Source organism: Rhinoderma darwinii, chromosome 4, assembly GCF_050947455.1.
Source record: "Rhinoderma darwinii isolate aRhiDar2 chromosome 4, aRhiDar2.hap1, whole genome shotgun sequence".
In the NCBI taxonomy this organism is placed as follows: domain Eukaryota; kingdom Metazoa; phylum Chordata; class Amphibia; order Anura; family Rhinodermatidae; genus Rhinoderma; species Rhinoderma darwinii.
The window spans coordinates 163,068,315-163,086,757 of record NC_134690.1 but is presented as its reverse complement, the minus strand read 5'-3'; the positions used below and the strand labels follow the sequence as shown (position 1 = coordinate 163,086,757).

Below are 18,443 nucleotides of genomic sequence, written 5' to 3'. Positions count from 1 at the left end.
GGGTCCTTGTGAAAGAGTAGTGTGTGGACAGCCTTCTTATAATATTAAGTGTAATTGACTATAAAAAAAAGTCTTCACATTAATTAATTGAACATTTTACTTTTTTTCTTCTTTGTGTAGAAGAAAGATCTGCGGCACTCGCCACTATATTTTTCAGTGCTTTTATTTGCAATCTCCTTTTAAGGTACACTGTTGCCGCGAGCTTAAGGACCTGAGATCACTTGATCCTCATACTCCATAGCCCTAGGCAACAGTGTAATATAAAAGGAGAATGTCAGTAAAGGGACTGAAAAATAGTGGTGAGTGCTGCAGATATTTCTTCTTCTCTTGGAATTGCTTGTCCAACCCTTCTCCATTTAAATGTTCCCCCAATGAAAACATGGGAATGCCCACGACTGGAATTAATAGCACGTCCATGATGCATGACAGACTACTGAAGGTGGCTAAAAAATTCTACTACTAGAGTATAGAGAGCCACTGCTGTAACTACCAAGGGGAGATCTATTCTGTATTCTGGGGGTACAAATCCTCAGGTGGTGGGTAAGGCCAAGCTCGCACATTTCAAGGTTGTGTGCTGACCTGGCCATACAGCTGAAAGGATTCCCCCTTTGTGCCCCCATCAAAGTATTAGTGCCTCCTCAGTGATCCCCATTTAGAAGTGATGCCCCCTTAGCGCCCCCGAAATAGTACTGATGCCCCCTTAAAGCCTCCCCACACAACAAGATTGCCCCTTAATAACAAAACTAATACTCGAGATGAACGGTGCTGATCATAACCTGTGCAGTGTGCAGCTTGGTGCCAGCAGGCGAGATTATATCATCGCGCCAACCTGCGTCAAGACGCCAACATCAGGGGTCGCAAAGTGAATGGTGGTGAAGGGAGGGGTGGAGAGACATAGTGCTGTTTTTTTTTCTGCTGCTGGCTGCGAGCACAGAGTATTACCAGATACTGTGATATGAACTCTTTTTTTTTTTTTACTTCCTAATTTAAAATTTCTTTGACTTTTTTGGCTTTTTTTTATAGCTGTGGCTGTTAGAGGGAGTTCCATTTTTACAGCTGTTTGTACTTTCACTTGAATTTGCTGTTTGGGAACTTCTGTCATAGCATTTTTCTACATCATCTGAATCATCTTGAATAGTATATTAATATTACATTGCTATATTTGTAGTGATTGTCTATCTATGATTTATTATTATGCTACAGATTGGTATTTGTGCCCCACTTTCAGCTTATCATATTTACAATATTAATTTATTCAAAAACAGCGCCACACCTGTCTATGGGTTGTGTCAGGTATTGCAGCTCTGCTCTTTTGCAAATAAACAGAACTGCAATACTACACATAACGTTTGAACAGATGTTGCGCTGTTTTTGGAAAAAAAAGCAGCCAAGTTTTTCTAATCAAAAATAGTAAAATTAAGAAACAGGGGAGCAATTTTAAATTATTAAATTAAGACAATTACAAAACAATACTGTGTAGGGGGCACTAAGGAGGTATCCTTACTGTGTGAAGTACACTAAGAGGGAGTCACTAAAGGGGGGCACTAAGGGACATATTTTCTGTGAGGGGGCAATATTATGATGTTCCATGCAAAGAGGGAAATTTGAAAGTGTGTGGTGCATGAAAGGGCACAATTACTGTGTGGGGGCACAAAGGGGCACCATTACTTTTAAGAGGGATACTGATGGGCATCTTTACTGCGTAAATCACAGGATCTATAGACATATTAATGATATGCAAATGATAAAAAATGGAAACAAAATGTTCCAAACATGTTGATTTATTCAGTATCGAGTATGAGCACCAAGCGCATAAATACACGCATTTACACGCCTTGTCATGCTATCATGAGGTTATTAATGCACTTGGGCACGCAAAGTATCAAGATTGTTTGCTGGCAGCTTGGTTTGCAATTGCTGGCCAATGATGTCCCAGATGTGCTCTATGGGAGATAAGTCCGGAGAGACTGCAGGTCATCGTAGCACATCTAGGCCACGTATGCTGCTCACAGTAGCACGAGCAACATGGGGCCTGGCTTTGTCCTGTTGAAAAACAGCTTTTGGGACACTTTGGAGAAATGGCCGTACCACTGGTTCCACAACCAAATCAATGTAATGCTGAACTGTTAGTGTACCTGAAATAAAGACTAGAGGGGTCCGGCTACCGTACATTATGCCATCCCACACCATAATCCTGGGAGTAGGACCGGTGTGACGTTCCCTTGTGAAGGTCTCTTCATGGCGTTGCCCGCGTGGTATCCAAACCAATCTCCGGCTATCATTGCATCCGAGACGCAAGCGGGACTCATAGCTAAAGAGGTTAGACCTCCATTCCAGCCTCCATTACCATCTTGCTGTGCACTATGATAGCCTATGAGAGTGGTGGCGTGTGGTCAATGGAACACCTGTAGCTGGACGTCTAGCTCGTAGCCCAATGTCGTGCAAATGCCTTCTGATGGTTTGTGTCAATACTGGGTGCCTACCTAGACTTCGGATGTTACGTCCAATTTCACTTGTAGTACAGAATAGATCACTACGCACCATTCTTCCAATCAGACGATCCGTCCGTACAGAGGTTCACCTCCGCACATCTATTGGTGCCATTCCCATTCGTTGTTGTTCTTTCAACCTCCAGGACACGCAACGTTGAACAGTGCTGACATCTCGGTCTAGGCGGATAGCGATCTGCCGGAGTGATAAACCAAGGTCTCTCAATCCAAGGATTCTGTCCCTCTCAGTATGCGACAATAAATAGCATGTCGACGAACCGGAGGCATCGCACAATCATCTTACACCACTTGATCCGATTTTTGAGGATTCATGTAGCTAAAAAACTTTGCTTTGATTCTGACATAACCTTATGACTTGATGACTTGCCCTTCTCGGTGTTGCAATTTCAATTTTGAGGAGTGTGTGTGTGTGTGTGTGTGTGTGTGTGTGTATATATATATATATATATATATATATATATATATATATATATATATACAGTCCAGATACAAATGAACACAGCACTCCACGAATCCAGAGAGTCAGGCCATGTGCTCGTCACCAGGGGATGAATGAATTCCCCTTTTTTAAGATAGAGAAAAACATAGAACGCAGTAATGGCACCAGGCGCCATGGCTTGAGAAAGGTTCCTGTTGAACCGAAACGTCGCTGTATTGAGGTGAATAAATCCACCCTGCTTTCATCTATCTTGAAGTCCTGGTGCGGTTACTGCGTTCTTATGTTTTTCTCTCTCTCTCTATATATATATATATATATATATATATATATACAGTGGCGTAGCTATAGGGGTCGCAGTTGCCCCTAAGCCTGGGGGGGCCCATGCACAATACAACACAATACATTACACACTGTGGGTCGCGTCCCTCTGGGGATTCGTGTGAAGACCTCCGGGGGGTCGCGAGTCACTCACTGAGGTCCCGGTTCCATTCAATGCTGGAGCAAGGAGCTGACGTCTCCTTGCTCCAGCATTCACTGTGCCCTGCGCGTCCCGATGCAGGCTGACGGGATGTGGCGACATCATCGTGCCTGTCTGCGCCGAGTCACTCATAGCAGACACTGGAGGAGGCGAAGGATCCTCCACCCGGCGTGGGAACGGGGATAGGTAAGTAATAATGCTATTTTTCTATTATGCACATATCGGGGCATTATACTGTATGGGGGCCTGATAATGTGGGGGCATTATATGCATAGGGGGCTGATATGGCATGGGGGCTGATAAGATGGGGGGCATTATACTGCATGAGGGCTGATATGGGGGAATTACACTGTAAAGTGATTGTACATGTATTTATTTGTGTATATAAGTATGTGTATGATGATTTCTAATTTTGTTCTTCCCCCTCTACCCATGTTTGTGATTTATAGGCATTGAATGCCATTGTTATTCAGTACATAGTCTGTACGAAAGAGAATTGAAACCCACAGTTATGTGGGCACTCTATAACAAAATATTTGGGTACTGTATATCTACTGTGATTTGCACACTGCATGGAAGAATTATTCGGCACCGTATACAGAATTATTTGTACACTGTATGACTGTTTATTTAATACTGTATAGTAGTATTGTACTTGTGGAACCAGTGGTAAGAAACAGGTAGATAGACAAATGAGTCAACCTTACGAAAGCAATTTTTTTTTCCTGTTTAGAATGTACATATTATAATAGCATCATTAACCCCTTAACGACACAGCCATTTTACGTTTTTCCGTTTTAGTTTTTCCTCACCGCCTTCCAAGATCCATAACATTTTTATTTTTTCGTCAATAGAGTAGTGTGAGGCCTTTTTTTTTCCGGGAGGAGCTGTCGTTTTAATTGGCACAATATAAAGTACCGTATAATGTACTGGGAAATGGGAAAAAAAATCTTTGTGGGTGAAACTGGAAAAACTAAATATCTCCATTGTTTTTGAAGTTTTGTTTTTACGTCTTTCACCGTGCGGTAAAGTGACAACTTAGCTTTATTCTGCGTCTCAATACGATTATGGTAATACCAAATTTATATAGTTTTTTTTTTATATTTTACTACTTTTGCACAGAAAAAACTATTGACTGCAACATTTAACTAGTTAAACGACCAGGAACAGCGCGATCGATGTTCCTGGCCGTTAGAGCAGCGTGTCAGCTGTAATACACAGCTCACAGCTGCGATGTATGGAGCGGGCTCAGTGCGTGAGCCCCCTCCAAACATTACACCCCCGCTCCATGATGTGTATTTTCAGCATAGATCGGTAAGGGATTAAATGGGACTGCTTAAAGGAAAACAATATTGTATTAATGGAAGATACACATGCAGATATAGTTTTGTCATCTACCTTATTCAATGTATATGGGGCTTATTTTTTTTTTAGGGGAAACTATAAATAAATGCTGTGTGTGACTCAACAAACAAAAGTCAACTTAAAGGACTGGAAAAATGAATTTTGTTATCCTTTATTGGAAATGGGCATAATGTGAGCCAGCTCTGTTTCAGGATCATAGATTATGCCACATAGAGAAGAACCATTATAACAGAAGGAACTTAAGTGACTCCATGAACTAGGGACATTGAATCCTAAGAGACCTAACATAGACTTTAGCTTATAATAATTGTTTGTCATTTGTGATGTACTCTCCTTAGATACCCTTGGTACATCTATGTGACTTATTTACCTTTTTTGTTTTCCTTTTTTCAGTTGACATTTTTGTTATACTTTTATATGCTTATTTTTTCTAATTTTCATTATTTTTTTGACTATACAGTATTTTTTTATGTTTACGTCTTATGGCAGTCCTGCTTAGTAGTTTTATATAGTGTACTTTCTGTAGATTGAATCATACTCATTAATATTTTTTCTTTATTATTGCAGATGGATGGAGTTAGATGAACACATACCAAAATCTCTGGTATGACCTCCTGACCCATATGGGATAGGTAATGAGAGATTTGGAGCCGTAACAGTGGCTACATTTTCTATCTAGAAGCTGATATATTCATTTAAATGTTTTATACTATAATGAGAGCCTGTTGAAAAAGGGAGTTTTTTCTGCCAAAATGTTAAATGTTATATGGATATCATTTAATAAGCAGCATTTTGCAGATCTTTTTACACCTAGGCCTGTAATAATGACAAGTAGGCAACTTCTCCGTCTAGAGGAAAGAAGGTTTCACCATCATCACAGATGGGGATTCTTTACTGTAAGAGCAGGGAGACTATAGAATTCTCTGCCACAGGATGTTGTAATGGTTGATTCTTTACTGTGAGAGCAGTGAGATCATGGAACTCTCTGCCACAGGATGTTGTGATTGATTCTTTGAACAAGTTCTAGAACGGCCTTGATGCCTTTGTTGAAAAATACAATATTACAAGTTATGGGTCCTAGATTTTGGAGATGGGACGTTTATCCAGTGATTTATTCAATATTTGGAGTTGGGGAGAAATTTTTCCCCAATTGAGGCACTTGACGTCCACCTCATGTGGGAATTTGCCTTCCTCTGGATCAACACGTTAGGATAATAGGTTGGACTTGATGGACCTGTGGGACTTAGTGAACCTGTGTCTTTTTTCAACCTTATCAACTATGCACTCGGGGCAGTATTATATGAGCATTGTATGTCACTGTTATTTGGGCATTGTATGTCTGTACTCTATATGCATTTTGTGGTGGTATTATTTTGGCATTCTATGACATTATTTTTGGCCCTCACCACTGGTATTAGGCCTTTTATGGCAGAATCATTTAAGCACTATATGGCTGTATTATGTAACACTCTGCAATGGCAGTATTATGTGAGCACTGTACGGTAGTATTTTTAAACACTATCATCCTTTTATGTTGTAACTGCTGGTACTGTGTTTTAGGCAGGCTGTTACTGTAATATTTGCACATTCTATGATGACTTATTCGGGCATTGTATAGAACCGGGACAGAAACTGACAACGCAAGCCCCTGAGCAAGAACAGTACATGGGCCCCTTGTGTCCCAGTTGCTAATTTAATTGCAGCACGGTGCTAGCCATTGGCCACTCCATTCATGGCTCTCCAGAAAATCCCTCACCGTTGTGTTATATCACCAATAATTGTGACACGGATAGTACGAATGGATAGGAGTCTGATAGGTAGCAATATTATTTTTTTAAGGTAGCAGTGGGCCCCTTTGACTGCAGGGCCCATGTGCAACTGCTCCAGTTGCACATATGGTATGTCCCCCCCCCCCTTGTATAGTAGCCTTTGGTGTTGTACTGTATAGTACTTTTCTGTGGGAATAATATGGCATTATTTTGTGCCCATTGTATGGCAATTTGTTATGGCCTCTGCATGGAAAATGACATGGTCACCGTCCGGCAATATTATTTTTATGTAGTTATATTTTATATTTCTTTAGTGTACCCAATGAAATGTACTGCTCAGCTGCTATATGGAAGCAAAATTTGTCTCAGTGCCTAGGTCAAAAGCACCTGTAAATGCGGCTTCGAGTGGCCCAAACTCTTCCAAGTGCACACTGAGAACTGCCATTACTGATCTGATCATGTTACAGTATAGTATTGACAGCTATATAGTTGGGTTAGTGTATTGCCATGTATATATATGTTTACATGAGTTGGCCTACATCATAACCTGCGCAAAAAAACAGGTTACAATATTGGCCAAAGTTAAAATAAACAATGTATATACTGTAGGCTCCGCTTTTAGATCATGTTTGAAATAAGTCACTTCTATTATAGAGCTACCTTGCCACAAACTTGCCATAAAACAGCCCAGTCGTAACATAAGTCTTATGATTATAGCACAGTCAGTCAAGAAGCGGCTGCAATGGAACTTCCTACCAATGCTTCTCTGCATGCAATGGTTTTATACATGGGACTACTTTAGTATATGATGTTGCATACTGATGCACAAAAAAAGTTGCTACATAACCTTAGAGGGGTATTTGCATGATGGCAAGTGATGGCATATTGCTAGGATATGCCATCACTTACTGACCGTGGGGGTCCATCTGCCACAACACCGGCCAGTGCTTAGATTGAAGGAGCAGCAGTGCTAGTAAAGCTAGAAACATACATGTATGTATTGAGTTCATATAGAGGACTGTATACATCTGTACATAGTTTATAAGACACTGTTTCTTTACAGTAATAGTCATAACTATTTATACAAGTATCTATTCCCTGAACAGTGTATAAAAACATCACACTGTAACCTGCTGATGACATAAGCATAAGGCATGTACAAGGTTGTGCATTTTATTACATATAGCACATTCTTTGCCTGTCCACGTATTGATTTATTGACTGAGACCCCGTGTGTCCCTTTCATGATCAGATGACTGTAATGAATGTTAAATTGATACAATTGTTCCTCTTTTCTTACAATTGCTGTAGTTCTGCATTAGTAAGACCAAGGACACTGCGCTATATGACAGCTCACCCACTGTAAGCAGGACTGAAAACAACTAGCAGCTGCCTCATCTACTTCTTCTACGTTAATGGGACAGCCATTATTGCTTTCTCTTCCTCCGACATCCCTGAGACAGATGAGATAGAGTCTGCTTAGGTTTCATTTTAGATCCTTATTGGTTCTGCCAATGTTAAACACTGTGCTTAGACTTAATTCTGACTTTGATCTATTTCTTAATGGGTTTTATTTTTATTGTGAGGGACTAATTCTTTGAATAAATAAAACAGTATGATTACTCACTACTCATGATATTTAACTACTTCAATCCTATCTAAACATACCTATAGTAGATTTAGCAAGAATGTGGCCATTGGTAACTAAGTAGGTTAATTAACCCTTTCCCGCAAAATGATATGCCAGGTACTCGCTGAGCCCGCTCCATACGCTCCGGGTATCAGCTGTGTATTACAGCTGACACCTGGAACTAACGGGCAGGAACAGCGATCGCGCTGTTTAACCATTTAAATACCGCGGTCAATAGCGACCACTGCAGTTAAGCCGTTAGAAAGAGTCCATTGCCATTGCCTAATGAAGGCCTCCGATCTAAGGATCGCTGGTTTAAGTCCCCTAGGGGGATTCATAAAAAGTGTTTAAAAAAAAGTAAAATAAAGTTTTCAGTAGTGAAAAAAAATAAAATAATAAAAATAAAAAAACAAAAAACCTTTAACCATTTTTTCACTAATGTTAGAAAAAATAAAAGTTAATATAAGGCTCTGTTCACATCTGCATTGCGGTCCCGTTCTGACATTCCGTCGGAGTTTTCCGTCAGAATGGGACCCTGAACAGACACAAACTGACACAAACGGAAACCAGAGGTGAAATCAATGGTGACGGATCCGGTGCCCATGGTTTCCGTTTGTCTCTGTTGTGCACTGGACCCGTTGTTTTGCCGGAAGCAATAGCGTAGTCGCGCCAAAAAAAGTTCTCCTTCCTGTTGGATCCACTTCTGGCTTTGGCTCAAAAATCTGCATCAAAATCTGCAACAAAAACGTGATGAGTAAGTCTAGCCTAAATCTGGTCGGAGCTTCCGCAGTGCTTATGCTATGTGTGAACATATCGTTCACACGTAGTGAACACTGCAGAATTTCCGACCGGATTTTCTGTGTGGAAATTCTACAGTGTATTATATTAGCAGCAGAGTGGATGAGATTCCCACAAATCTCATCCACACGCTGCACAAAAAAATACACAGAAAAGAAGCCAGAAATTGACCTGCGGTGTGTATTTGCAATCTGCAGCATGTCAAATTCTCAAGAAATGCCGCTGAATTTCCACACAGGAAATTCTGCAGTGTCTACGTGACGTGTGAACATACCCCAAGTGTGTGAGACTGTTATCTATATAGGTATTTGACCATTATAATGATGTGTGTTAAATTCATTAGAACATTGCCTGAGAGAGACTATTCTAGTCACAGTTCACATGAGTCTGTGGTTTTCACTGTGTAAGCAGGTTTTATGCCAGTAACCTAACTAGAGGGTCCAGATATCTGTCTTGACGTGTATGATTGATGTCTAACTATAATGTATTTAGCATTGCCATTCAATTTTAATAAGGAATTACCTGATCATATTTTTCTTACAATTAGTTTAGTTGCTTGCAGTTAATAATCCTTCTATAGTCGCTGTCATGTCTATAATTCCTCCATGTACTCGCGTCCTGGTGAGACTGTGCTGGACTTGTGCTTATACACAGCAGCCAAGCTGAGAAAGCAGAGCTAGAGTAGGCAACAACAGAGAACCAACCTCCGTCAATGATAGGACAGGTGGTGGCTTTCGGATTACATTAGACTCTCAATGAAGCTAAACTGTGTACTCATTGGCCATAGTTGTGTCCTAACAGAGCAGAAGTTACCCAAAAGTACTGAGATACATATATTATTTAAGCCTACAACTAGAAATGTGCATTATGATTAATATGACTTTTTTTCTGTATAATTTAAACATATTCCCCAGTGCTGTACATTCAGGGCAAAACAGCAAACATACAGGGGCACGTCGGTAGGATCAAGGACATTGAAGGCAGTCAGCATTTAGCTAATTATGGCGGCTATTTATGTGACCTGGAAGTTGCTTACTTCATTTTGGGATAACACTGTGCAAGCAATGTAGTTCTACATACAGTAGCCTGTACAATCCTAAAGGACCATGGGAAGAGGCTGAAGAGAAGCCCATTGAAATGACACTCATTCAAGTGCTTCTTCTGGATTTGTTCTTTGGGGGGTAATTTTTAGTACCAGGATGGCCCACTTCCCCACAGCCCTACAGCAGTGGCACTTCCTCTATAGCAGGCACACCAATGCTATAGACACGTACAAAACATACAAATTTACTGGTAACATATACTTGCCAAAATGTAGTTTATAAGAAGTATTTTCCCACATACAGCAGATAAAGAATGGGTGTTCTATTGATAGAGACTTAAGAAAGAATATTTTTGTAATCGGTTAACCTGGTTCCCCAATCAGTGAGGTGGGTGAGCTATTTAATCCCTTCCCGATATCCGCCATATATATATACGGCGCACGTCGGGTGGGGGAGTATGGAGCGGGCTCACGGGCTGAGCCCGCTCCATAGAATGAGCGTGTCAGCTGTGTGTTACAGCCGACACTTCCAGATAATGAGCGGGAACCCGCTAGAGCGCGACCCCGCTCGTTTAACCCGTGATATCCCGCTGTCAATAGTGACCACGGCATTTAAATGACTAAAAACAGGGAGGCAACTCCCTGTAAAGTTCCAATGCCCCCCCCCCGCGGCATGATCGGGGGGTGCCATTGGTTGGCATGGCAGTCTGTGGGCCTGATGAGAACCCCCAGTCACGCCATCTTTGTACTTCTATGAAGCCCTGCCTCCGGCATAGGAGACTGTCAGTATCACGATATACTGCAATACATTAGTATTGCAGTATATTGTGCAAGCGATGCAGTAATCGCTGGTTCAAGTCCCCTAAGGGGACAAGTAAAAGAAGTAAAATACAATAAAATAACGTTTTTTTTAATAAATAAAAAAAGTAAAAATTAAAAGTTAATAAATCCCTCCTTTTCCCATTTTCCCTCAAGCACAATGTTAATTTTTTTTTACTTAACTGGCATCGACGCGTCCCTAAAAGTCTGAATTATTACAATATATAATTATTTAGTCTGCAAGGTGAATGTTGTAAAAAATAAAAAAATAAAAACATCAGAATTGCTGTTTTGTGGTCACTTCATCTCCCACAAAAAATGTGCCCCAAAATACCAATATAAATTACAGCTCGCCCCACAAACAATAAGCCCTCATACCGCTAAATCGACAGAAAAATAAAAAAGTTATGGCTCTCAAAATGTTGCGACAAAACTCAAATTTTATTTTTAACAATCAGTTTTTTCATTGAAAAAGTGTAAAACATAAAAAAAAGATAGAAATTTGTTATCACTGTAATCATATTGACCCGTAGGGTATGTTCACACGGCGGGGGTCCGTAACGGCTGAAATTACGGGGATGTTTCAGCCTGAAAACATCCCCGTAATTTCAGCCGTACCGGCATGTGCAGGCGCTTGAACGCCGCGTCAAATACGGCCGTAATTAGCGCTGCTATTCATTGGAGTCAATGAATAGCGGCTCCAATTACGGCCAAAGAAGTGACGTGTCACTTCTTCTACGCGGGCGTCTATTTACGCGCCGTCATTTGACAGCGGCGCGTAAATATACGCCTCGTGTGAACAGACAAACGTCTGCCCATTGCTTTCAATGGGCAGATGTTTGTCAGCGCTATTGAGGCGCTATTTTCGGGCGTAATTCGGGGCAAAAACGCCCGAATTACGTCCGTAAATAGGCCGTGTGAACATACCCGTAGAATAAAGGTAACATCCCGTTTTTACAGCACTGTGAACGCCATAAAAACCAAAACCACCCAAAAGTTTGAGGAATCGCTGTTTTTTTCCTAATCCACCCCACAAATATTTTTTTCCCAGTTTCCCGCTACATTATATAGTACAGTAAATGGTGAATGCTTTGATAATCTACAACTTGTCCTCCAAAAAACAAGCCCACATACGGCAATATTAATTGAAAAATAAAAAAAGTTACGGCTTTTGGAAGGTGGGGAACAAAAAACTAACGTGAAAATCCGAAAAATGGCTGTGGTGGGAAGGGGTTTAATAACCTGTGTTCTGACCTCAGGGCCTGTCATTGTTGTTAACTCTGTGCTGCCCTAGGGAACTTGCTGTGCTGTTTCTGGACTATGTCTCCTGCTCCATGTGTTCATTTGTGTTCCTGTATCCAGTGCTGGACCCTGTTCCCAAAAATTTACGGCAATCTTAATCCTTTAATCTGGGCCTTGTGTCCTCCTCATATAAGTCTGTTGCATACTCGGCTTTGCTGCTTCAGAAGTACTGATTTAGCTATAGGTTAATAGGTGCAATTTAGCCCTGTTTAATCCTGTAATGTGTAAATATAAACCCTGAATCTCTTGTTTTCGGTAGCCTGGGACCTGGGTGGGTTTCCTGTACCCTTGAACCTGTGGCTCTACCCGGAGTCCCGAAGACGAGCCTACTGAGATCCCACTGAAGAACACTATATTGCCTGGTCCTTCCTGTCCATCCCTATGCATTATCTGCCTCTGAGGAACCTCTAATCCTGAGTGTGTTTACTGAAATCTATACACCAAGTTATCCATAGACTGCAGCGGTACCCTGAATTCTGTCTCCTGTATCTGAAATTTAATCTTGTTCTGAATTTATGCCTGAATATAAGAACTTTGGGATAGACTTATTACGCAACTAGCGCCAGTTGTCTGGCAGAAAAAAGTAGCACATTTTTTTTGCAACTTTTTTCCAATTTTACATTGCTCTGTTTCTAAAAAATGGGCAGTGTTTTGCAGGAGGGGAGAGGCCACCGACGACCCGGCAAATTTACTTCCATTTGTGCCAAAAATTGGGTAAATCATAGCAAAAGCCTATACCAGGTGTGCGCCTTTTAAAAAAAATTAGTGCATCATACCCCAGGGGTCTTCCGTTTAAGACTGGCGTATAAAATGAAATAAATTTCCCCCTTTTGTCATTGCAAATTTGTCTTTGACGTTCTTCTTTGCTACTCAGCTCTGCTGCAACTCTTACTTCAATATCCCTTTAGTGGGTTGGTTCCTGGGAGCTAAATGTAGTAGTGATACTTGAATTGGTATTATTCTAAGGCCTGATTCACACGAGCATGTTAAATGTCCGTGGGACAGCCGTTGAAACAGCGGCCGCCCCACGGACCTATGTAATTCAATGTGGCCGTTCACACAGCCGTTGTTTCAATGGACCATGTGAAGGGTCCGTGGGAAAATAGGACATGTCCTATCTTTTCACGGATCACGCATCCCTCCATAGACTCTCAACTATGGTGGATGCGTGACAGCGCGTCCCGCAGCGCTGTGCACGGATGCACCTCAGATGTGAAAAACTGCAGTTCGTGGGAACCAGGCCTAACTCTGTTACACCAGGTGTACAACACCGACTAGATTATATACAATACAAAGGGAAAAGGAGGGGGGTTGGCAAAAGCTGGTGCAACAATTAAAAATGTAATTTAATTAGGTATATCTAAGATACTACGGAGCACACATGAAATAAAATATAGGTAAAAATTGGGTCATATTTTTATCCTTTTGGATCAATAGGTTGGATTTCCCCAGTTGTTTAACCCACCTAGTATTCAAGCTTCAATTTGTATTTTTATTTTAAATTGTACAATTTTTAGTTAGCTTGTTCTTATCTGCTATATTATTAATAAAAAACAGAGTAAATGTAAACTGTAGTTGATTAGCCTAGATATAAATTATTTATTTTTAAATTAACATTCCAATATCATGTTTTGATGTAGTGTTAATGTATTGACATTCAACACAGCGCCTCATTACATATAGGTCGCTGAAAAGCATACAACTGACAGACCACGTGAAGATGGTGAAAACGAGATCGTAACTGCATGTATTGGAGTTTGACAGGTGCTGCTATAGCAGAGCGGCTGTATTATACAGTTCTGTCAAGCACGAATGGATTCATAGTGGCTGGGAGATAGAGTGCGGCATATAATTAATGCCACACTAACTCCCATACAGTACTGGATGACAGATCGAGGGCAAACAAAATTAACTAAATAAGAAGACAAGATCCCTAATCTACCTACAATGTCCCAACGCGCGTTTCGCTAAGTATGTCTCCGCTTCTTCTAGAGGCAGGGACGCTTTTTATTGGCTTGTTTTGAATGACATATACATTAACCTATCCAGAAGTAGCTGGAGTTGATAGACAGGTCAGGCGACCAACCAAGAATTTGGGCCTATATATGCTGTCTGATTGGATATAGATAGATGATTGACAAGTTCCCAGTCCAATCCTTTAGTAGTTTCTTAAGAAATACTCTTTGTATCTTTTTGCTATGAAATTTTAAGTGTTGGAGACTTCTTGTTCCTATTCAGAGATATATATATATATATATATATATATATATATATATATATATATATATATGTATATATATATATATATATATATATCATGGGTATTTTTATTTTCAATTTAATTTAATTTAAAATTCCCAGTATTTTCTATTTTTATTGCTGTGTATTATTTGTTCATAGAGTATTGCTAATATTATTTTTTCTCTCCCTATTGAACAATATGGGCATAAATTAAGCCTATTTTTCTCTTCTGATATAATATCAGAGCGGTTGTTTGCAGACATAGTCAGTGCTTAGATGAAAAAAAAAAAAATAAATTGTGTAATTACTTAATATATTATCTTTTTATCATTTATCTTTTTTTTATATTGTTCACTAACTGTTGTGTTTTCTTTTTATTTTTGTCATCAATCACATAAACATTTGGAACTATGATGTTATTTTTTATTCTTTCTACAATCTATACATCTCTGAGGACATTTGTGGACGATACCGTAGCATTTGTTTATTTCTATATACATTATCATAGTGTATTTAATATTTTCTATGATTTGTAGATGTATATAACATAATAACTCATTAGGCTCCTCCTTTGGACAAGGATATGATATTGAAGGTTCAGAGGCTTGAGAATAGTGTGGTCTGTATCTCAAATTATGGTATATTATATATACAAAGAGTATGAGTTGATATCCAAATAATTTATGCAAAATGTATATCCTTTTATATTTGGCGTTCTTTTTCCAAAGTATGTTATTTCATATGTTATAGGAAACATCCAAAATTTAATATTTCATTCATTCCTTTTGTATTCATGCAGTCCATCCGAAAAATCCAGTTCCTTTCTATCCTTAGAAGCGCATTATCTAAATCTCCTCTTCGTATACTCAAACTTAGGTGACAGATAGTCCAGCCTTTGAGATCTTTCAGATTAGAGTCATGCCTAAATTTACAATGTTTGGCTACAGGAGATGGTTGGAATGGTTGGATGGTTGGAATGTTTTTCCACTTCGTTTTGATTCCAGTACCATGTTTTTTATGTGGTTCATATGTTCCCGTATTCTGACTCTTAATTCCCGGCTTGTTTTACCTATATAATACAGTTCACATGTGCATTGTAATGCATAGATCACTCCTGTAGTGGTGCAACTGATGTGTTCCTTTATATAGTAAATCTTTCCTGAGATTTCCACGAATGATTTCTTCTTTACCAGTATTCTACAGGCAGTGCAAATACCGCATGGGAAGAAACCTGCATAGTTATTTCTTGTCTTGTTCTCATCTTTACAGAAATGGCTCCTGACAATCTGACAACCAATGGTAGTGTCCTTTCTATAACTAGATGATGCTTTCTCATTCAGATGGGTTTTTAAATCATTGTCTGTTAATAGGATTCCCTAATGACGATTTATGATTTGATTCATTTCATTCCACTGATCATGATATGCGGTAATAAATCTAGTTGTATTATCCTGTATTTTTTTTTTTTAATTTGCATGCCTGTTTTGGACAAAAAGCTGCAACTTTTTTCCAATTTTATATTGCTCTGGGAACTTTTCTAAAAAATGCGTGGTGATTTGCAGGAGGGGAGAGGCCACCCACGACCTGGCACATTTACTACAATTTGTGCCAAAAATTGGGTAAATTATAGCAAAAGCCTATACCAGGTGTGTGCCTTTTAAAAGAATCAGCGCTTCATACTACAGTGGGCTTCTGTTTAAGGGCATGACCAGACGTGGCGTAATTGCTCTGGAATTCCGCTGCGGACAGTCCGCAGCAGAAATCGGCAGCGTACACGTTTCTCCATTGCCTTCCACAGCTTTTTAATAGGGTTTGTTTACACGTTGCGGACAATTCCGCAGCGGAGCATAGGCTGCGGTGCGGAATTTGGTGTCCGCAGCATACAATGGTTGTTGCGGACGTGTCGCGGACTTGTTACGGACTCATTGCGGAATTTCTCAATTTACTTCAATGGAGAGTTAAAATTCCGCAATGAAGTCCGCACATGTTATGTGTGCTGCGGAGCATATTGGTTTTCCTAACATGACATTTCTTCATTCTGGCTGGACCTATGTATTTCTAGGTCTACAGCCAGATTGAGGAAGTAATTACGGGAGCGTTGCTAGGCGACGTCAGTAAATAGTCACTGTCCAGGGTGCTGAAAGAGTTAAGCGATCGGCAGTAACTGTTTCTGCACCCTGGACAGTGACTACCCATCACAATATACATCAACCTGTAAAAAAAATAGAAGTTCATACTTACCGATAACTCCCTGCTTCTTCCTCCAGTCCGGCTTCCCAGGATGACATTTCAGTCTAAGTGACGGCTGCAGCCAATCACAGGCTGCAGCGGTCACATGGACTGCCGCGTCATCCAGGGAGGTCGGGCTGGATGCCGAAAGAGGGACGCGTCACCAAGACAACGGCCGGGTAAGTATGAAATTCTTTTACTTTCACTAGGGAAAGTGCTGGCCCTTCTCTCTATCCTGCACTGATAGAGAGAAGGGAAGCACTTTCACCTCAATACGCAACGGCTAGTCCGCATCAATTTAATGCCCATTTTGGGCAGAGCCGCAACAGAATCTGCAACGCAGATTCTGTGCGGCATTAATGCGGACAGTGGTGGAAGAATTCCGCCACGTCTGGGCTTGCCCTTAGACTGGCGTGTGAAATGAAATAAATTCCCCCCCTTTGTCTTTTCAAATTTGTCTTTGACGTCCTTGTTTGCTACTCTGCTGCAACTCTTACTCCAATATCCCTTTAGTGGTGAGGTTCCTGGGAGCTAGACCGTGACAATTTTAGTCATCTTTTGCAGGAAATGGCTAACAAAACGGGAAGCAACCACAATTGTAACGTGTGATGTATGTCATGTTCTGTGGATACTGTCACACCTTCAATTGTTAACATCATTTGCCAGTTTTAGTGCCCCCTTCATGGTGAGAAAAAACTATTCTCTTTGCAAACTAATGGATTGAACAAGTCATAAAATCCCCTGATTTATTTCTCTTTGAGCAGGTTTTGTTTGCTTTACCTTATGCTTTGATTTATTTCTGTAATATTATCTTGATCTGTTTATAATTGACATTGACATTAAAACAATAAATAAACTTATTAGAAATAATATTCTGTATATTTGTGCTACTGTTGCTGGTTATAGAGCTCATGCTTGTTTCTGGTATGGCTTCCTGCCAGCTTGTCAGACACAAATTTCTTTTTGTATTTCTCTTTTTGCGCATCATCTGATTTGACTCCGTGCAGGAAAATGTGGATCCAACCTCCAACAAGGTGGCAGAAAGTTATTCACCCCTGGAGACCCTCATTTTCACGCAAGTGACTCTGTGGTGCCTGCAATGTCTGCGATACGAAAGTGTTCAGAGAACATTGGCAGAGCTGGGTTGATACATCTGCTCCTTCTCATTATCTTCTGTGTTTGTTCATTGTGTTGGTGTAATCGTTTGCATAAAAAAGAATAAAAAGATAGAAAATTAACCATTTTAGATGAGCAGTCCCGGGGGTGTAAAATGGTACAGGTGTTTATGGAGGTAATGAGACTATTCTATGCATCATTTGCGATATAAATGTGGAAATCTCAGTATGCACAATATATAGAAGCCAAAGCTACGAATACATTTCCAACATTTAGGAGGAGGCATGTAACAGTGTAGCTCATACTATTTGCTCATACTATTATTAACACGAGTGTTGCGGTTTAATGTATTTCACATTTTACAGAGTTCCTCCACTTTGAGGTACTTTAGATAAACCATTACGGTACTCCATAAGCAGCAATATACATAAAGCAGTGGGGTCAATCCAGAAGTAGCCGTTGTAGCCTTATAATATCCTGCACTATTTCCTCCCCGTTTATACACTATAGATAGCTGTATACTGTGGCATCGGGCCGACTGACAGGAACTCAGGGAAGCTTTGGGATATCTTGCCCTGCTCCTTTTTAGGGTATGTTCACATGCAGTAGCAAAATACATCTGAAATACGTCTGAAATTACGGAGCTGTTTTCGCCTGAAAACAGATCCTGATTTTCTCAGACGTTTTTGTAACTACTCGCGTTTT

The 18,443-nt window shown here is 40.2% G+C and overlaps 1 long non-coding RNA gene across 1 annotated transcript in view; it reads left to right on the top strand.

Annotated features, from left to right (window-relative positions):
• Positions 1-13,487, top strand: part of LOC142760911 (uncharacterized) — a 47,600-nt gene extending 34,113 nt beyond the window's left edge. Inside the window, exons 4-5 of the long non-coding RNA XR_012883452.1 lie at positions 5,360-5,424; positions 12,412-13,487. This is a non-coding gene — a long non-coding RNA (uncharacterized LOC142760911). The remainder of the gene's footprint in view (positions 1-5,359; positions 5,425-12,411) is intronic.
• The last annotated feature ends 4,956 nt before the right edge of the window (positions 13,488-18,443 follow it).